The sequence below is a fragment of the Callithrix jacchus genome, chromosome 10, assembly GCF_049354715.1.
Source record: "Callithrix jacchus isolate 240 chromosome 10, calJac240_pri, whole genome shotgun sequence".
NCBI lineage: Eukaryota > Metazoa > Chordata > Mammalia > Primates > Cebidae > Callithrix > Callithrix jacchus.
In genome coordinates, this window is record NC_133511.1 from 59513418 (window position 1) to 59536110 (window position 22693).

The 22693-nt window shown below is 36.8% G+C and overlaps 1 protein-coding gene across 4 annotated transcripts in view; it reads left to right on the top strand.

The window, feature by feature from the left end:
- The window catches only part of TENM4 (teneurin transmembrane protein 4), a 3204727-nt gene that overhangs the window by 784318 nt on the left and 2397716 nt on the right, over positions 1 to 22693 (top strand). For all 4 annotated transcript variants that reach the window (XM_078340117.1, XM_078340116.1, XM_078340121.1 and 1 more), the window contains one exon: positions 18114 to 18191. The gene's annotated coding sequence lies outside the window, so the exon portion shown is untranslated. The remainder of the gene's footprint in view (positions 1 to 18113; positions 18192 to 22693) is intronic.

Here is a 22693-nt window from a genome sequence, read left to right on the forward strand (position 1 = left end):
ATTTTGATGAAGACATTTGCATGGTCTATCTCTGTCTACACACACACACACACACACACACACACACACACACCCCATATACATATGTGTGGATATGTATGCATGTATTTATTCCCATCCACACATACATTTACATGTGTACACAACACTTTCCTGATATTTTAAATAGACTCTGTCACTATGGTACCCTGTCCCTTGAAAATCTTCTCGACTTTTAAACCAACACAAGTTGGCCTACATTTCACCATCCAACCCAACCCCCCTATTTACAAGCTGTTTATTGTTTAGCAAATTACTGAAACTTTGTGTTTCTAGGTTTTCTCATTTATTAAGTGAACAAAATAGTCCTTACCTCGTAGAAATGTAGTGAATGTTAAAATACAAACATACAAACCCATGAAGCTGTAGAAAGGCCTAGCACAGGTGGATGTTGTTTGAGTGGTTGCTATGACTGCATTTCTATAATTGTGATGGGTGTTATTATTATGATGTTCCTTTGGGCCTGGTAACCTAGACTGCTTTCTTTTTGGCCTAGACCCATTCCTCAGGGGTCTTCTCTACCTTCTCTAATGGCCACTTGCTCTTACTCTCATCTGTAGCCCCTATAGCAAGCATTTGAGCCAGGATCATCACAGTTTCAATAGCTATCACTAAAGCTTTTAGTGCTAGGATTTAAAGAGGCTGGACCTAGCCATATTTTGGGGAATTAGACCCTCAGAGTAAATGCATCTGAAAAAAAAAGTATGCTTAGTTTGTGTACCAAGAGGTAGAACATAATATTAAATTTCCTCAGCCTTGTTTGTAATGACTCAGAAGCGGCCCTTCCCCACACACTTGGCGCCAACTAAATCAATTCCTCAACTCCACTTGCTCTTGACAGTGCCTTTAATCTGTGAACTAGGAAATACAAAGAAATCTTGTGTGCACTCCTTTCCCTCCATCTGCTTGTGGCTGTCAGGCAAGCAGTCAGAAGCACTCAGTAACCGAAGATAATTGGAAGGAACTGGTGTCTCCAGCTCCTTTGGTAATTATCGAAGTCACTTGCCTAGCATGGAAGAGAGCCTCTCCCTCCACACTGTTTGATAAAGAGACTCTTTCCCTTCCTCATATAGTCACAGAAGCAAAACAAAGCCAAACAAAACTAAGCACTTTCTGTTTGTTTGATAAACCACAGAATTACTTTAAGGTTGAGTAGACTAAGCCTTAAGTTAATTCAATTCAAATATATTTTAAAGCCTTTAAAGGTGTGTCTAATTCACCTGTATGTCCCTGGGCCATCCCTGACTCAAAATAAGCACTCTGTAAATGTTGGAAATTTTCATTACTAAAACTATTATTGTCAATACCAGTTGAGTTACTACTATGTATGTGACTTTGAAAAGGGGCATTTATAAGTGAAAAAGTTTAATTCTTGACTTGCACAAACTTGGGTTGAAAGCTTAGCTCTAAAATTTCCAGCAATGGCATTGCAGGCAAACCACTTCATCTCACTGAACGACATCTCCTGCCAATGTCATAGGAATTCTATATCACTCATGGGGTCATATAGATTAAATAAGTTAAGACTATTAAAATGCCTAGCATGCTGGCTGGTATATGCTAAGTGCTTAAAAAATAATCATTTTCCTCCCTTGCTTCCTAATGTGTCATAGAGCAATATGAACCACTTGTCGCATTCATGACTAGTCTCTTGCTTCAGATTTTTGACTTGACAATTATTAACTTAGGACATAGTATCAAGTACTAGTTTCTCTCCCACTGCTGTGTATCATGTCCAATTCCAACATGTCTTCCATGTTTCATTTTAGAGAAAGGATATCCTTTAAATAGGAATTCAGAAATTCAAACAAGATTTTTATTGTGTCATCCTTATGTGCAAACACTGTGGCATACCTTAGAGATATAGAAATGAGCGTATCATGATTCCTTCCCTCAGGGAATTTGTCATCTTGTCAGGGAGACAGGAACATACATATCCAACTCAAATAGAGCATGAGTTTTAGATGAGAGATATTCTTAAAATCAAAGTGCTATAAAGTGCAGAGGATGGAGCTGCCAACTTCTTGTGTTAAGGAGCACGAGAGTTGCATGAAGGAAAGATCCATATAGAAAATGGACTTTGAAGGATGAGGCGATGTTTTCTAGGCTAGAGACAGGCAAATGATCATTTTAAGAAAGGCAGCAGCATGTGCAAAACTATCACAAAACAGTGCGCTTGATAGGAAATGAAAGTATATATTTGCTGCCACAGTGTTACATGCTATGCCATACAGCAAAAGAGCATCATTACTGAACTATGCAAGAGTCAGATAAGTTTAGCAAGAGAACTAGAGGTGGTGTGGAAAACTAATGAAGATAGTTCATACCCTTTATGAGAACAGAGTAGGGGCATAGCTGCCCCTGTTAGGATGAGACTTCAGAAGTTGGAATTTCAGCAGGCTCAATGGTCATCTGCAGAGGATAAAAACCTTGAGGCTTAAAACCAGGCTGTATCCAGGAGCTACAGAAGGGCTAAGCTGAAACGTATCAACTTTTTAGAAGGCAGATGCCCAGGATGGGATTTTTATGAATCACTGGTCGTGCTAGGTCAGGAATGAGAAAGGCTGAAGACAGATGGGAGACTGAGTAGGAACCTGGAATTACTGTCCAGATGACGAGGCCCTTCCTTAGGCCCTCTCAGAGGCCGTGGAGGAGGAGGAGGAGGAGGAGGAAACATTTTAAGGCAGCTTTAGGAAGCTTCGCTCACTGAATACAGAAAGTGAGTGAAGCAGATAATTTGTGTACTTCAGTGACAAATGGCATGATAATGTGAAATGAAAAGGAACTAAGGAACTTTTATTTTAGTTTCTTAACTAAGCCCTAACTTGTTCAATCAAAACAAGATTTTGTATTTAAACAAATGATTAGAATTGTCGGTAGAAATGTAAACAGCAACACAATTCATAAAGCTATATTTTCAGTTTTCCATACTTCAGTCCTTCTTTTTAAAAATGCATCTGGAACTTACAACTAATAATTTGATAAATTCAGAATGTTGACAATAATGAATAATAATTTTTGTCTGCCGCATGATAAGAGATGACAGCTGCCCTCTAAATCACGTTTTCACTGAAGTGGAAAAACACTGAAAAACTCACAAAAACATGATTTGTAATGCTAATCAAACTCCCTTAAATTCTTGTGAAACTCACTTTGTGTTACTTTCACAAAAATGTTCACAAACTTAAAGAGTAGTGATTATGAAATCGCCATTGTAATTTTAGCTGTTGCCAAGCTATACAACTTGAAGAAAACAGTTCCTCTTCATAACCTTATGAAAGAGACTATATTTGGCTCCAGAGGGTTAAATGAACAAAGTATTGGACCTGAGACTGCAGCGTAGTAAAAGAAAAATTCATTTCCAGGGAGGAGCTGCATATGAAATAGACTTTGGGCTTTAAAGATTCAAATATATGTATATACTTGTTATTCTGTAAATTGTTTCCAATGTGTTTTATTAAACTAACAAACAAACGTCTATCGAATGCTTGTTGCTTACAGGAATTTTTGATAACCTAAAATAGATAGTCCTGTGGTAGGCTTTTTACCTGGTGTACAAAGCCATCTCTTTATAGCATTTAGGCCATTTATATACCATATGAAGAAGCTTCTTTATCAAAAAAAAACATGTAACTCTAGCAAGAATCCCTATGTTATTTTATTCCCGTATGGTAGATGAGACAAAAATGAGTCTCTGAGAGGTCAGGTTATTTAATCGACCATATTCTACCCAGGATTTAAACTTAGCTCAAACTTCGAGCTCTATAATCTTTGCATAAGACCTGCTACAGAAGCTTTATGCATCAGGGGCAAGGCCACTGGGCATATGTTATATTCTGTTCATACTGGAACTATCTTTGGTTCCTTTATGATCACAGTAGGCAGAGACAGAAAAAGATGTATGCAAGGAAATTCAGCTTTACCAAATGTGTAATTTTGTACAGATTACTTAACCTGTCTGAGCTTTAGTTTCCTCTTACATGAAATGGGGATGACAGTGAAATATCACTGGGTGAAGATTAAATGAGACTAATTTAGATAAAAGAATGGATACCCGGACAGCTGGATGGATAAATCGATTGGTAGATATAGATAGATAGGAGGAGAAATAGAAAGATCTGAGACTAGTATATGGCAACTGAAATCTAAGTCTTAGGAAAAATATAAGATGCATACTTAATAAAATTAATAAGTATTAAGTACTTGTTATAAGCAGGACTTATTCCAAGTACTTTATTTTTATTATCTTACATTAATATCTATAGCTATGAGAAATGCATCCTACTTAATATCTATAGCTATGAGAAATGTATCCTCTTTTACTGAGGATATAACTGATTTAGATTAGATAGATATTTTGCCAAAGTTTTCACAGCTATCAATGAATGATGACAAGATGTGAATACTTGTATTTTTGATGTAAAAACCCCACACTTTATAATTTTCTTTTGGAGTTTAAAATTTACTTTTATTTGTTAAGGGAATTGTATATAACTTTGTATTTAGTGTATGGGGAAAGCACACATGGATTTAAAGTACATATATATGTATAATGTCAGAAGCCTAGAAATAGTTATAAATTCTACATTCTAACACATAGTGTTATAAATAATCAAATCTCATAAAATAAAATGCCAAGATATATTTTACCTCTTTTGATAATTCTTTTGACTGGTAGTTATGGAATGCAATTACTGTAGTTTCAGTACAGAAACAAATTGAGATGAAAATGGAGAAATATGGGAAGTTCTCTAGCCTAAATAAACTTTAGGTCAAGTTTAAGCATTTGCAGTATATTTGATGTCACTATTCCAAAAATGTTGGAAGAATCACAAGGTTAATGAAACTCCCAAGTTTTGTAAGTCAAGTTAGTCTCTGTCTTTTCTTTGCCATTTCTTGACCTATAGAGACTACAGCTGTAGTGCCGACACATTATATGTCAGGGCTAGTGGAAAAGTGATGCCCGTCAGTTTTGTAATGTTAAAGGATCGTTTTTGTTCATATCAGCTGCTATAACAAATTACTGTAGACAGGGCTGAAACAACAGACATTTATTCTCATAGTTCTAGAGACTGTGAAGTTCAAGACATTATGCTGAGAGATCTGGTATCTGGTGAAGGCTCATTTCCTGGTTTACAGATAGCTGTCTTGTTTTTGTAGCCTCACACAGCAGGGAGCAGAGAGAAAGAAAGTAAGCTCTTGTGTTTCTCCTTGTAAGAGCACTAATTCTACTCTTAAGGGCCTGCCCTCATGACCTAATTACCTTCAAAAGGCTCCTCCACCTAGTATCATCACATTGGAGACAAAAAGTTCAACATATGAATTTTATTTTGCCAGAGGACAGTATTTAGTCCATAACAATGATGGAATATAGAATGAAAAAGGTGTAGCGAAGGCCAGGCCCAGTGGCTCATGCCTGTAATCTCAGCAATTTGTGTGGCCGAGGGTGGCAGATCACCTGAGGTCGGGAGTTCGAGACCAGCCTGATCAACATGGGAACCTCTGTCTCTACTAAAAATACAAAATTAACTGGGTGTGGTGGTGCATGCCTGTAATCCCAGCTACTTGAGAGGCTGAGGCAGGAGAATCACTTGAACGCAGAAGGTGGCGGTTACGTTGAGCCAAGATTGAGCCATTGCACTCCAGCCTAGGCCACAAGAGCAAAACTCCGTCTCAAAAAAAAAGAAAAAGAAAAAGAAAATGGTGTATTGAAAAGAATAGTGGGTTACTCATTTTACCTGGTAGCTGTGTGGCTCTAGATGAGTTATTTTCTCTCTGTGTCTCACGTTCCATGAGATTTAAGGTCAGAAATCACCAGACTCAAATATTGATTCTATTCCTTTAATAGCTTTTTGACCATGGACACGACATTTATTCACTCTAAATCTCAACTATATCTTTAATAAAACAAAATTAGTATGAACATGTGCTACATAGGGTTGTAAGGGTTAAGCTAGGATAGTATATTTAAGGCATTTTAATTTGTGTATTACACATAAGAAGTGTATAATAAATGCTAGTACTGCTGAACACATATTGTATTTTTTTATAACTTAATTTATCCCACTGTGTATCAGGCACTATTCTAATGTTGACTATGTGATTTATATGGCTGAAAGCAATGATAAGGATTAAATAATGTGTATAGACAAACAAGCATTTAGGAGATAATAAATTCTAGATCATGAGATTCAATGAAATGTAAGACAAACACCTGAATAGGCATAATTTGGGTTAACAGTGAAGAGTGAAGAAATACTTTATTTAGTCTTTCATTCATTAATTTAATTTTTCTATTCAACAATCTTTATTACCAAGTCTGTGCCTGGCAGAGATCCTAGGCACCAAGTGGCAAACAATAGTTAATGAGACTGGGTTTCTGCCTTGCAGGCTGAGAGCCCTAATTCTGAGATCCAGGCATCTGTGGATGAGTTTCAGAGAGTCCCATGAATTATATAAAAGAATAATAGGTATTTTTATGTTTCCAGAGAAAGCATCTGTCATTTTCATCTGCCTCTTCCTAGTCTCCCTAAGTGATTGCAATACAGAGAAAGGATAGACCTGCTCCTAGTTATAGCTTCGGCAGCACTATTGTTCCTTGGCTGCCAGGGCTTTGGACATAACTGGATTCAAACTCCAGATGCCTTCCCTGCTTGCTCGAAAACTTAACTTGAACCTCGGTTTCCACATATGTAAAACTGGAGTAGTAAATCCTACCTCTCGGATTTGTCTCTATAATGTTTGTCAAAGAGGTTCTCACAATAGCTGTACTTAGTAGCCATTGAAAAGGAGTGGTTTCTCCCTCATTCAGGGTTCCTCCCACAGGGGTGGCGGTGGCAGAGACCAGCAGGATGCCCTCCTGATCAAAGAAGCTCAGTCACAGCTTATTACTTGATTAAATCACATTAGACTCCTGTGCTTTCAGATACCAGTTACAAATAGGAGTGACACGGGAGTTGAAACATGAACACATTAGTGGTAACCAAATCCAAAAACGTTGGTTCATGCACGTAGTCTCCATGTCATAATCCATATGTATCAATTCATATGTCTCATACAGTACCTGCCACTTTAGATCTAATCCCTGTCACAATTTAATTGGGTGACATTGTGATTCATATCTCAGGCATTACAGAAACCAGCATGACGTGGATGAGGTGGATGTGTGACACAAGGGCTTGTTTGTCCCTCAGATGTTTTTCCAAAATACAAGAGATGGAGGAGCTTATAGTTACACAGCAACACAGACTAACAGCACCTCGTGAGGCACATTGTTCTGAGTGCCTCAGAAAGGTCTACAAATCTTGAGAAGCAAAAAACATAATTGTAGTGGTGATGGAAGGGTGTTTTATAGAATAATTAAATAAGTAACTGTGAGAAAATAATCACTTAGAAGAATACCGAATCATATGTTATAATATGGTAAAATGCATGTTATAATCTTGCTAATAGCACTGCATATCATTCTAATCGTGGTGCACATCTTATCTTCTTTTAGTGAAAAGTCAAAACAGCCTCCAGTACTCATCATAGAGCAAGTGTCATGAAACCTACAGATTAGCTCACCTATGACTCCAGTGTGATCAGTGAAGGGCTGAACTGCATATCTGAGTTCTCTAGATAACAAAAGTTTAGCATCTCAAGACCAGACCTGAGATAGATATCCCGAGTATATTAAATTGAAAGTTTTTTTCATGTTTTGAATTTTTCTTTTCTTTATAAACAAAGTATAGTAAACAATATGGTATTTTCCAGTTTTTAAGAGAATATTCGTGATCATATGTTTTCATGACATAGTGATATTTCTACTGATCACTGGATAAAGTCCAAATTCTTTACCACTAAACACATATGTATCTTTATATATGTTTTTATTTATGCACATATTAGGAACCTAATATGTGGAGACAGAGTGATGAATAAGCATATCATGGACTGGGGCATCAGGGAGCTTCTGCTTCATTGAAAGTAGTCAAACAGTCAAATGATTACAATGGGGTTGGTGATGGGAATGGTAAACCTTGTGATGGAAACATCAGTGATAATATGGGATCATATAACAGGGACACCAAACCTAGATTCAGAGAGTCAAGAAGATTGTTCAAAAGAAGGGACACCTGTACTGACCTTAAGGATGAGTAAAAGCCAACCAGCTGAACAGAGCAGTGGGATTGAAGGGAAATACTATTCCAGACAGATGGACTGAAGGACCAGACACAGTGAGGCATGGAATGCATTCTCAAAAGCAGAAGAAACTCACTATGAGTAGAGTAAACATTAGCAAGTGAACAAAAACACTGCAAATAAATAAATGTAGAGGAAAAAAAAACAGATTCCAGGGTAACTTTGCATGAGCAAAAACATAAAACTCTGAATTTGGCTGCTCTTGGAAAACTTCTCAAACTTTTACGATGATATATGATCACTACTTCCTTTATCCTCATGGGTCTGCACCGTTGAGAAACCTGGATTGAAGCACCTAGAGAAAAACAATTACAGTCTGATGTCTGCGTGTTAGACATCAGATGATCTTTGGCTCCTCACAGACCATCAGCAATATTCAAAAGTCTTTATGTAAAAATGTTGAAAGAGGGAGAAAAAGTTATTACCACCATAAAACCTCCATCATAGCGGAGAAGACAAATAATCAACAAATAGACAAAATAAGCATATAATATAGTGTTCATATTCAATAAAATATGAAGAAAATTAATGTTTGGTGCCAATTCAAGGCAAATGGCCTAAAATGGGCCCACAAAATAGCAGTTATCTAAAATTACTCTGGCTCACATTAAACCAAGGAGATTACTGCATGGAATATCAAGAAATCACTGTAACTGGATCCAGGAAGTCCTAGATTTTTACGTGTTATGCATATAATATATGTATGTATTTCTGTTTTGCTGTCCACTACTCTAATGCACCTTGCAGAATAGATCCTATTCTACCTCTCTGATATTATGCAGATTACAAATTACTTGGACTTAAATTTGAAATTTGAAACTGGTCCTTTTGTCATTTTTGTTATTCTGATAATAGAAACACTTAGCTTTTTTTTTAAATTAACTTTATTGTAATGTTAATTAAATAAATGGATAAAGGGCATCTCCTCTTACAACCTAGTGTCATGCTGTCCTTGATCAGTTAACAACAGAAACAAGTAAGAAAATGGCACACGATAATAGTCGGAGACTTTAACTCTCCACCGTCAATATTAGACAGATCAACCAGACAGAAAATTAACAAGGATATCCAGGGCTTGAACTCAGACCTGGAACAAGCAAACCTGATAGAAACTTACAGAACTCTCCACCCCAAATCCACAGAATATACATTCTTCTCAGCACCACATCACACCTACTCTAAAATTGACCACATAATTGGAAGTAAAGCACTCCTCAGCAAATGCAAAACAACTGACATAATAACAAACAGTCTCTCAGATCATAGTGCAATCAAGTTAGAACTCAGAATTTAGAAACTAACTCAGAACCCCACAGCTTCATGGAAACTGAACAACTGGCTCATTGTTGATTGGATAAACAATGAAATGAAAGCAGAAATAAAGAAGTTCTTTGAAACCAACGAGAACGAAGACACAACATAAGAGAATCTCTGGGACACTTTAAAACAGTCTCTAGAGGAAAATAAATAGCAATAAGTGCCCACATGAGAAGAGTGCAGAGATCCAAAAATTGATACTCTATCATCAAAATTGAAAGAGCTACAGGAGCAAGATCAAAAAGACTCAAAACCTAGCAGAAGACAAGAAATAACTAATATCAGAGCAGAACTGAAGGAGACAGAGACACAAAAAACCCTTCAATAAATCAATAAATAGGCCAGGCGCGGTGGCTCAACCTATAATCCCAGCAATTTGGGAGGCCGAGACGGGTGAATCATGAGGTCAAGAGATCAAGACCATCCTCGTCAACATGGTGAAACCCGGTTTGTACTAAAAATACAAAAAATTAGCTGGGCATGGTGGCGCGTGCCTGTAATCCGGCTACTCAGGAGGCTGAGGCAGGAGATTTGCCTGAACGCAGGAGGCAGAGGTTGCAGTGAGCCGAGATTGCGCCATTGCACTCCAGCCTGGGTAACAAGACCGACTCTGTCTCAAAAAAAAAAAAAAACAGAAATCAATAAATCCAAGAGCTGTTTTTTTGAAAAGAACAACAAAATAGACCACTAGCCAGACTGATAAAAAAGAAAAGAGAGAATAACCAAATAGATGCAATAAAAAACAATAAAGGGGAAATCACCACAGAATCCACAGAAATTCAAACCATCATCAGAGAATATTACAAACAACTCCATATGCATAAACTAGTAAACCTGGAAGAAATGAATAAATTCCTGGACACTTGAGTCCTCCCAAGCCTAAACCAGGAGGAAGCCAAAACGATGAACACACCAATAACAAGGTCTGAAGTTGAGGCAGCAATTAAGAGCCTACCACACAAAAAAAGCCCAGGTCCAGATGGGTTCACAGCCAAATTCTACCAGACATACAAAGAGGAGCTGGTACCATTCCTTCTGAAACTATTCCAAATAATCCAAAAAGAGGGAATCCTTCCCAAATCATTTTATGAGACCAACATCATCCTGATACCAAAACCCGGCAGGGACTCAACAAGGAAAGAAAACTTCAGGCCAATATCCATGATGAACATAGATGCAAAAATCTTCAATAAAATACTGGCAAGCCGATTTCAACAGCACATCAAAAAGCTTATCCGTCATGATCAAGTAGGATTCATCCCGGGGATGCAAGGCTGGTTCAACATATGAAAGTCTATAAATGTAATTCACCACATAAACAGGACCAAAAACAAAAACCACATGATTATCTCAATTGATGCAGAGAAGGCCTTTGACAAAATTCAACAGCCCTTTATGCTAAAAACCCTCAATAAACTTGGTATTGATGGAACGTATCACAAAATAATAAAAGCTATTTACGACAAACCAACAGCCAGTATCATACTGAATGGGCAAAAATTGGAAGCATTCCCTTTGAAATCTGGCCCTAGACAAGGACGCCCTCTCTCACCACTCCTATTCAATATAATATTGGAAGTTCTAGCCAGAGCAATCAGGCAAGAAAAAGAAATAAAGGGTATTCAAATAGGAAAGGAGGAATCCCAATTGTCTCTATTTGCAGAAGACATGATAGTATATCTAGAAGACCCCATGGTCTCAGCCCAAAAACTCCTGAAACTGATAAGCAACTTCAGCCAAGTCTCAGGATATAAAATCAATGTGCAAAAATCACAAGCGTTCCTCTACACCAATAACAGACTTAAAGAGAGCCCAATCAAGAACGAACTGCCATTCACAATTGCTACAAAGAGAATAAAATACCTAGGACTACAACTTACAAGGAACGTAAGGGACCTCTTCAAGGAAAACTACACACCACTGCTCAACAAAATAAGAGAGGACACAAACAGATGGAGAAACACTGCATGTTCATGGTTAGGAAGAATCAATATTGTGAAAATGGCCATACTGCCCAAAGTAATTTACAGACTCAATGCTATCCCCATCCAGCTACCATTGACTTTCTTCACAGAACTGGAAAAAACCACCTTGAACTTCGTATGGAACCAAAAGAGAGCCCGCATAGCCAAGTCAATTCTAAGCAAAAAGAACACAGCAGGAGGCATCACACTACCGGACTTCAAACTATACTACAAGGCTACAGTAATCAAAACAGCATGGTACTGGTACGAAAACAGAGGTAAAGACCAATGGAACAGAACAGAGGCATCGGAGGCAACACAACATATATACAACCATACAATATTTGATAAACCTGACAAAAACAAGCAATGGGGAAAGAACTCCCTGTTTAATAAATGGTGTTCGGAAAACTGGCTAGCCATGTGCAGAAAGCAGAAACCTGACCCCTTCCTGACACCTTACACTAAAATTAACTCCAGATGGATTAAAGACTTAAACATAAGACCTGGCACCATAAAAACCCTAGAAGAAAATCTAGGCAAAACCATTCAGGACATAGGAGTAGTCAAGGACTTCATGAACAAAACACCAAAAGCATTGGCAACAAAAGCCAAAATAGACAAATGGGAACTAATCAAACTCTGCAGCTTCTGCACAGCAAAAGAAACAGTCACTAGAGTGAATTGGCACCCAACAGAATGGGAAAAATGTTTGCAGTTTACCCATCTGACAAAGGGCTGATATCCAGAATTTACAAAGAACTCAAACAGATTTACAGGAAAAAAACAAACAAGCCCATTCAAAAACGGGCAAAGGATATGAACAGACACTTTACAAAAGAAGACATCCATGAGGCCAACAAACATATGAAAAAATGCTCATCATCACTGGTCATTAGAGAGATGCAAATCAAAACCACATTGAGATACTATCTCACGCCAGTTAGAATGGCGATCATTAAAAAATCTGGAGACAGATGCTGGAGAGGATGTGGGGAATAGGAGCACTTTTACACTGCTGGTGGGAGTGTAAATTAGTTCAACCATTGTGGAAGACAGTCTGGTGATTCCTCAAGGACCTAGAAATAGAAATTCCATTTGACCCAGCAATCCCATTACTGGGTATATATCCAAAAAAGTATAAATCGGTCAACCATAAGGACACATGCACACGAATGTTCATTGCAGCACTGTTTACAATAGCAAAGACCTGGAACCAACCCAAATGCCCGATGATAGACTGGATTGGGAAAATGTGGCACATATACACCATGGAATATTATGCAGCAATCAAAAATGATGAGTTTTTGTCATTTGTAGGGACATGGATGAATCTGGAGAACATCATTCTCAGCAAGTTGACACAAGAACAGAAAATGAAATACCACATATTTTCACTCATAGGCGGGTGATGAACAATGAGAACACATGGACACAGGGAAGGGAGCACTACACGCTGGGGTCTATTGGGGGGAAGAGGGGAGGGACAGTGTGGCAGGGGGAGCTGGGGAGGGATAGCATAGGGAGAAATGCCAAATGTGGGTGAAGGGGAGGAAGGCAGCAAAACACACTGCCATGTGTGTACCTATGCAACTGTCTTGCATGTTCTGCACATGTACCCCAAAACCTAAAATGCAATAAAAATTTTAAAAAAAGAAAAAAAGAAAAGGCAAATAGAAAGCATATAAGCAAAACTAACAGCTCCATTCCTTTAGTCTTTTTCTTTTTAAATGTTTTTCTAGAGCAAATCAAATAACAAGGAATAAGTCTGATCAAAATAAAATTCTATAATTTACCCATTTGTTTACTAAGAGATCTGCATTTTTCTCATAAGTGCAATTGTTTTGGGTGTTTTAAGTGGTACCAAAAGAAAATAATTTAACTCATGTCTCAGGTTTCACAATAATTTGCCTTCTCTAGTATTGTAAGGTTTAGATGTGTGCTTTCTTGCAAGTTGTGCTTGCACATTAAATTTTAATGGTAGAAGTATTGCTTATGATCCTTCACATTTCACTCTAACCATTACAGAATATGATGCATACCCAAATTTAGAAAGCTTTGTAATAAAATTCAATTACAGGAACTATGCCCAGATTGTATTTTCCCCTTGACCATTTATTCTGTCTCAAGTCTTGGACAGATAGAGACTTTTAAATTTTATATTTGTTCTTCAATGGCGTGTATAAAAAATGCACTAAAAGCTGCCGCTCTTTCAACAACACCATGGTCACAGTTAGTTAAATATTTAATGCCACCAAGCACAAGGCAGGGCATGCAAGGAGCATGAACTGGACTATAAAACCACTGTAATGGGTTAGATCTCTTTAGTCCATGGTGAGTTCTGTACTGAAATGGTAGATGAGGGAGAAGTCTCATCAAGATGCAAGTTTGAATAGGAATCTGTCCTGCCACATCCCCTGACAACATTAATTATAGATCTCTAAACCTGATGTGTTTTGTTAATTTCTGGCATCACTTTACTAGTCTGCAGCCAAGCCAAACTATTAAGAGTGGCTTTAAATAATTCTGTTTTCCGGAGTGACTCTTTTTTATGTATTTTAAGTTTTGATAACTTACTGAGTCACTGATAAAAGCTTCCATTACTGATTTGCCATTAGTCATTGCATCTGTCCTTTGAAATTGGGACAATCTTTTTTGCAATAGTGGCAACATGCTGAAAGAAGGAAAAGGCTCTCTCTATGAGAAAATTCAGCTATTTTCTGTCAGGCATATGTCCTCAAATCAGAGAAAAAGGTGATAAATATAGCACAAAGACACTTTGTCTTGTGAATAACATTATCTACGTTTTAAAGAAGACCCAAATGATCTTCTTCTTTTAAAGCTGAAATTTTGGCTTTAGTAGTGGCAACACACTATTTGTATATGAAAAGATGTTATATCCCAAAGGGGTTTAAAGCTCAAGTTCATAGTAAGACAGACATAAAATTGAATCTGTATCAATGTTTACCAATTGGGTTAAGTTATTTAATTTCTTTGATCTTTAGTTTTGTGGTTTATAAAATAAAAAAGATGGTACCAAATTTTGCATTTGCTATGCCGACTACATAATATCACACACAGAAAGTAATTATCACAATTCTTGGCCCATCACAGTCACTAAATATCAGCTTAAAAATGAAGTGCTGCTTCATAAAATATAAAATATCTTCCTAAGATTTCTGTGGACACAGTCCTCTTAAATGTGAATCCAAGAAGTAAATGTTATAAAAATCTTCAGAGCAGTTCTTACTGAATACTCAAAACTCGTTCTTTCATGGTGATCTTTGTGATGGATGCTTGGAGTAATATTGCATTGATAAAGTGTTCAATATTAACTGAAAAACTTCTAAGCTCAATCAGGTTTTATTATTTTCTACCATCTTCTCTATCCTCTGGAGTGATACTATTAGTTATGGGCTATAGCAAGATCAAGCTGGATTTTCTAGACCATCTTCATTTGCTCTCTCTCTCCACATCTGAGCTCATGTCTCCCCATCATGTGTATCAAGCTCCTTACTGCAAGGCTGTACTGAAAAAGAAAGAAAAGCCTTCCTTCTGGGCACTGACCTGACCTACTTCCTTTTTTCATAATTCTATTTTTCTTTCTATTGCAATATTGACCAACATCCTGATGATAACAGTGTAGAGAAAGACACTATCCATTTTCTGCTCTGGATTTGAAGGTGGGCTGTCCAGCTGTATTATCTCAGTGTAGAGGAAGACCAAGTTCAAGCACTAGGTTCCTCTTGAAAGGCAGATCACAGAGTCACTCTGGAGCAGTATTTAGAGTAGAATCAGGTGGACAAAAAGAATCTGGGGCTGAGGTTAAGTTGGGTAGAAATCAGTAAAAAATAAGGTGGGAAAAAAGAAGTCAAGAATAATGTTAGGGGAGTGGATCAGACTTTCTAGTGGATCCAAATCACATAATTGAATGGTATCAGAATTGGAAAGTGTTTTTTTTTCTTTAATATATTATATTTTTTTAGGTTAGGAACAGACTCTAAACTGAATCAGCCTGGAAAGAAAGCAACATGGTTATCTTCATCAAAATTGTTATGATTATCATCATTATCATCATATTTTCAGAAAACAAAACAGATTAGCGTTGCATTGAAATGGTTCAAACAATAAAGTAAAACTTGCTTGTTATTGTGTAATCTTTATTTAGCAAGTGATTTATTGATTTGAGATATAATTTTAATAATATAAAATTTTACATAAAATTTACCATATTAAGGGCTTCACTTTAGTGGTTTGAGTATCCTCTCCCTCTCCACATAGCTATACGATCTGATTATTTTATTATTTAACCATGTATTAAAAACTTCTGGATAGTTTCAATTCAAATTTGACTCCTAGTTGTGTTAGTTTCTTATTGTTGCTCTAACAATTTGGCATAAATTTAAAGTCTTTAGTGGATAATTTGTTTCCTGGCCCATTCCAATTTCTACAGGCCCCTGCATCCTTTGCTTGTATGGTCCCGTCTGTCAGTCTGTCATCTCAAATCCAGCAGCATAGCATCTTCAAATCTCTCTGTGACGGTCCCTCTTGCCTCCATCTGTTACTTATAAGAAACTTTCTGGTTACATTTGGGCCCCCCCAGATAATTCAGAATAATGTCTCTATGTCAAGATTCTTAATTTAATCACATATGCACAGTCCCTTTTGCCATTTATGGGAACATTCACAGGTTCTTGGGATTGGGACATGCACGTCTTAGAGGTGTTGGGTGATTATTCAGCCTACCACACTGAGATTAATGTTTATATTTTATATCACATAAATCATATTATTGTGGTATTTTAAGTTCTTCAAGATTTTTAATCTATATGAAATTTTTTGAATACCTCTCTGAATTTCATAGCATATGAAATTTAAATAGCTCTTCTTAAAATATGTTAATTACCTAGGGAGTTTATATGCTTTCAAGCTGTGTAAATTCCATCTGAAATGCATTCATTTTTCCAATAGCTACAAAAATATGTCTATATCACATTATATGCGAGTTTTTATCTGTGTTACTGAAAATTTGGAAGTCTTTGGGGATGGCCATCTATTTCATCAATTCTTTCTTTCCTCTTCTTCCTCCTCCTTTTTCTTCCCCTAATCCCTTCTACCTTTCAGAGTACCCTGAAATCTCAAAATTCATCTTTTTCTCTTATAGAAAGCAGTTTATCTTTGAAAAACATCAAGTAAAAACTTGAAAAACTACATCAAATTACATTAAAACAAGGGACCTCTATTTAAGAAATTTGTGTGTTTATTTAAAACCACTGTGGCTATTGCTGGCAAAATAATGTTTACTTCCAATTATAAATACAATGCTATAATTTATTTTAAATAAAAATTGTAATCATAGATAATTCAAAAATGGTACTAAGCATTTCTGTTATTTGGGTGCATATTTGATATAGATATTTGAGTAATATCTTACTGGCATTCATCACTTATTAACTCAGCTTGCTTTTATTAAGTACTCACTGTGTACCAGACACTTTCTAACTGTAAAGCCAGTAATGAGAAATAAAACCTGAAGTCTTATTTCATTGGCTTACATATTTTTTATTGATCTACTTTAGCCATTTGCCATTCAGAACTTTGATTTGCTTATAGCCTTTGGTGAATTGTCTAGCAACTAACCCTGGGTCATGGTCAAGGTAAATGGATATCAGTAGCAGGCTTGAGTTTGACACCACTATAAATGGTGTTCATTACCTTAATCCCAGTTGCCATGTAAATAACCATGTTGAAATAAGGTATTTCTGAGAGACAAAAATGATTTTCCAAATAAGCCTCATGAAGGCAAACACTGAACACAGTGAGAGCTCAGAAATTTCAGTTTCTTTCTTTTTCTTTTTTTTTTTTTGAGACTGGGTCTTGCTCTGTTGCCCAGTCTGGAGTGCAGTTACACAGCCTCAGGTCATTGCAACCTCTGCCTCCTGGGTTCAAATGATTCTTCTGCCTCAGCCTCCAGGGCAGCTGGGACTACAGGCGAACACCACCACACCCAGGTAGTTTTTGTATTTTTAGTAAAGATGGGGTTTCAACATATTGGCCAAGCTGGTCTTGAACTCCTGACTTGTGTTCCACCCACCTCAGCCTCCCAAAGAGCTGGGATTACACGTGTGAGCTACCACGCCCAGCCAGAAGTTTCAGTTTCTTTATGCATCTACAGTTTATATGCACCTCGAAACCAGAGCTTTAAGCTCGTGGGTACCATGTCTCTCTTGCTCATATAACTTCCTCTCTGCTCAGCATATAAAAAGTGATACAAATTAAAATATTTTTGAATGATTACATAAATACACATATGAAATGTGTGATATTTTTCCTTCCCAAATAATTTATAAACTAGTCATCCATAAAAATGATTAGGATTTTTTCTGTTTTTATTTACTATTCATTCATTTTATAAGTATTTATCAGCATTATGCTAGTTTCTTTCTACCCTTTCTTTTGCATCTTTATGCCCACATAAAACGGGGCTCAGTACACAGTGGATACACAGTAAATGTTACTGATTGACTGAAAGACATCCTATTATGAGGCCATTATTACTGGAGTTTGCAGGTTTCTTTTCCTAATTTTAAAATGCCTTTTTCATTTTAGATAACCCCAGGTAACTGTCTCACCACATCAGTCTATTGATTCTCACTGCACGGAGTGAAGAAGAAACCACCAGATCAGGTATTGTCTTCAGTACTAAAAGTTATTCACTCAAAATTAATATGTGTTATGCATTTCAGAGAGGAACACTGAAAATATTCTTATAATTGAACATGAGGCAATTGATTTTGGAAGTTACTAGAAGTTAAAAGCCTCTTTTTTTTTTTTTTTTTTTTTTTTCAAACACAAGACCTCTTCTGTGGAAAACAAACTATTTATACAAGGACTTTTAAGGTTTCTACATTGCCACGTACACCACCTAATAATTACCCTATCAACACATATTCTGTCTAAATGTCTTCAGTCCTAGTCCTTCTAATGTAATCTGGGTGTTCATTGTTCTGTTTGATATGCACCAGAAGCCCATGGCATCTTCTTATTTCAATCAGGATTTAAATGCATTGTCAGTTGAAATAAATACAACACTGATTTGTTGAACAGATGTTTCCCTTAAATGTGAAAATGTAGGGGCTAAAACCACAAATCAACCCCAAAGCTCACAGTCTTTGCATGCATTTTTCAAGAAGGTGAGATAAAAATTATTGTCTAGTGAAAATCAGGAACTTATGAAAGTTGTAAGGATCTGTGACCTGCAAAATAATGTCATTTTGAAGTAGTTCAACTACCTACTCTGCAAAATGAACAAACTACTATAGTATGTCTGTAAAATGAAATATTTACCTTTAAAGATATTGAATTTGTCTGAAAAATGAGGAAAACATTGAAGAAAGAAACAGTATTATTCCTTAGTATTTTTAACTGGAATTTCTAATTCTACCCCATGAGAATAATTTAAAAATACAATGTATGTATCAATGATTCATAGTTAAGAAAAGATTTGAGGCCAAGGTGATTTTCTTTTCTTCTCTCTCTTTCTTTCTATAAAAATTTTATTTAAATAAATTTTGTCATAATTCTTTTTCTTCAAACTTCACAGATACTTGCTGAGAACAGATAGTGAATAAAGCTGCAAAATAAAAATGAACATCCCAGACTGGCGCTGGGTTCTTAGTTAGCTAATATCCCAGGAAACTGTTTCATCTGTGAAAGACTGTTTTTAAGGCAAGGCAGCCCTAAAACCCAATTTAGATGCAAGTTACATCACTTCAAGAGTTACAGCAAGATTTTCTGAATATAACAGTCTCAATCATAGGGCCCACTGTGTGGTGATCCCTTCTTTTTTGATTGAATTACTTAAACAGTTATTAATAAAACAGATGAGTATCTTTGAATTATAAGAAGACATCCAGCTACTGACCTGCGCAGGGTTTGTAGAGACACACTATCCAGATCTCTTCAGATTATTGGGCCATGAGTCTAATCTGCTCCAGTAAAGCTTTATTCATATGCAATCAGAAGATTAAAATGAAGCATCTTTGGAGTCAATGTGCATTAATTAGTTAGTAGTCTTCTTGGTGGAGGAGGGTGGCATTACTGTTTCATCATTCTTTCCCTATTTCATATCTTACCACTTCCCCAAAACATACACATTTGTTACTGCTTTTGACTATAGCAGTTCACTTAGCATATGCTGTTATTTGTTTTAATGTCATTAACTTAGCTAAAGTCTTTCAGCCAAGCTTACATTTGAAAAATCAAATAAGGAAATAAAGTAATAGTGTTTCACAGAGCATACAATTGCTTCCATGATTCTGGGCAAACCTAAAACTCTCCTTCTTCCTACTCACTGGATGAAACTTGTCTGCTGGAGAAAGACTAGTTCCTCTTAAAGAGAAATTTACTTTCCTTGGGTTTAAAATTTTTTTTTTAATATATATCACACAAAGAGATCTATATATTTTCATTGCTCCATTTGATAGCTATCTGATTATTTGAATCTCCTTATAGGAGATTTATCATATTTATCATAGGATAAATACAGCATAAAGTTATAGACATGTAGACAGGTTCAAGCCCCACCCTTGCCTTTTACTACCTGTGGCTCATGAGAAAGCTAGTTAAATTATTTGTGCTAGAGCTTATGCATTTCTGGGTTGGGAATAATAGTATTACCTAAAAGAGTTTTTCTAAGGATTGAAGTAGAAAATACATTTTAAGCTCTTAGTATACTAGGTCACACAAAGCTAGCACTCAAAAAATGCAAGCTGTATCACAAAGCTGCTCAGATTATTAGAGTGATACACACACACACACACACACACACACACACACAGTTGGCATAGGTAAAAAGAATGGCTTATCTGCTTTCAAGTCATTGGAATTGAAAAATTTTTAATACCAAAAGGGCACTGAATATAGCTTGAAGTTTGAAATTTGTAGTGTCTCAGGTCTTTATTGCTATTGATTATCATTATAATCACAGAAAGTTAGTAGTACGGAATGCTCCATATATGGAGCTCAATATTTGAGAAAGCCATGGTAAAAATAACCACAGATATCATCTAGCCTAAAGATCTTTCAGACTGGATATTATTTATTTATTTTGATTTGGTTTGGCTTCTTCTGTAGAACTATATCATATATAAGAGCTCTGTAAAGAGAGCTTATCTGTGTAGGGATGAGGGTTGTTCAGATTCTTGTCTGTTCAATTCCACCAAAAAACCATCCTTGAGTTTTCTCTGAAGATCTCCCAGTGCTTAGAGAACACAAGTTTAAGAACACTGACCTATTTTGGTCCCATAATTTTTAGAATGGAGAAACCAAAGCTAAGAATAGTGAAGTAACATACCCAAGGCCACACCAGAAGAGGGCAAGTCTAGGTATGCTGATTCCCAACTGTGACCTCGTTCTGACTTTTCAGTAGATTATAGTGAAAGTTTAGGACAGTAAATATGACTTTGGAAAATGTGGCTTTCTCTCCCGCTTTACCAATTATTTTTGAAAAAAACTTTTTACTTTAAAATGTTTAATTTTCATAGGTGATTGGGGAACAGGTGGTGTTTGGTTACATGGGTAAGTACTTTTTTGGTTACATGGGTAAGTTTTTTAGTGGTGATTTTTGAACTTTTGGTGCATCCATCACCCTAGAAGTATGCACTGTACCCTATTTGAAGTGTTTTATCTTTCACCCCATTCTCACCCTTTCCCCCAGAGTCCCCAATGTCTATTGTGTTATTCTTATGCCTTTGCATCCTCATAGCTTAGCTCCCACTTATGAGTGAGAACATATGATGTTTGCTTTTCCACTTCTGAGTTACTTCACTTAGAATAATAGTCTACAGTCTCATCCAGGTCACTGTGAATGCCATTTTTTTTTTTTTTGAGACGGAGTTTCGCTCTTGTTACCCAGGCTGGAGTGCAATGGCGCAATTCTCGGCTCACCGCATCCTCCGCCTCCTGGGTTCAGGCAGTACTCCTGCCTCAGCCTCCTGATAGCTGGGATCACAGGCACGCACCACCATGCCCAGCTAATTTTTTGTATTTTTAGTAGAGATGGGGTTTCACCATGTTGACCAGGATGGTTTCGATCTCTTGACCTCGTGATCCACCTGCCTCAGCCTCCCAAAGTGCTGGGATTACAGGCTTGAGCCACCACACCCAGCGTGAATGCCATTAATTCATTCCTTTTTATGACTGAGTAGTAGTTCATTGTGTGTGTTTGTGTGTATGTATACCACCGTTTCTTTTCCACTCATGGATTGATGGGTTTGTTTCACATTTTTGCCATTGGGAATCGTGCTGCTCTAAACATATGTGAGCAAGTATCATTTTTGTATAATGATTTCTTTTCCTCTGGGTAGAAACTCAGTAGTGGGATTTCTGAATCAAATGGTAGTTCTACTTTTAGTTCTTTAAGGAATCTCCATACTGTTTTGCATAATGGTTGTACTAGTTTTGCATTCCCACCAGCAGTGTAGCAGTGTTCCTTCCCTGTTGGCATCCACACCAATGTCTACTATTTTTATCTACTATTATTTATTTATTTATTTATTTATTTTCTTTTTGAGATGAAATCTCTTACTGTCACCCAGGCTGGAGAGCAGAGGCACAAAGTCGGCTCACTGCAACCTCCGCCTCCAAGGTGCAAGCAATTCTCCTATCTCAGGTGCAAGTAATTCCCCTGAGTAGCTGGGATTACCGGCACCCACCATCATGGCCAGCTAATTTTTTGTATGTTTACTAGGGACAGGGTTTACCATGTTGTCCAGGCTGGTCTCAGACTCCTGACCTCATTATTCGCCTGCCTTTGGCCTCACAAAGTGCTAGGATTACCAGCATGAGTCACCACACCTGGCCAACATCTACTATTTTTTTACTTTTTGATTATATGAACATTCTTGCAGGAGTAAGGTGTATTGCATTGGGTTTTGATTTGTGTTTCCCTGTTCATTAGTGATGTTGAGCATTTTTTTCATGTTTGTTGGCCATTTGTATATCTTTTTTTGAGAAATGTCTATTCATGTTCTTATTCTACTTTTTAACAGGACCGTTTATTTTTTTCTTGATGAGTTGTTTGAATTCATTGTAGATTCTGGATATTAGTCCTTTATCAGATGTATAGATTGTGAAAATTTTTTTTCGACTTTGTGGGTTGTCTGTTTTTTCTACTGGCTGTTCCTTTG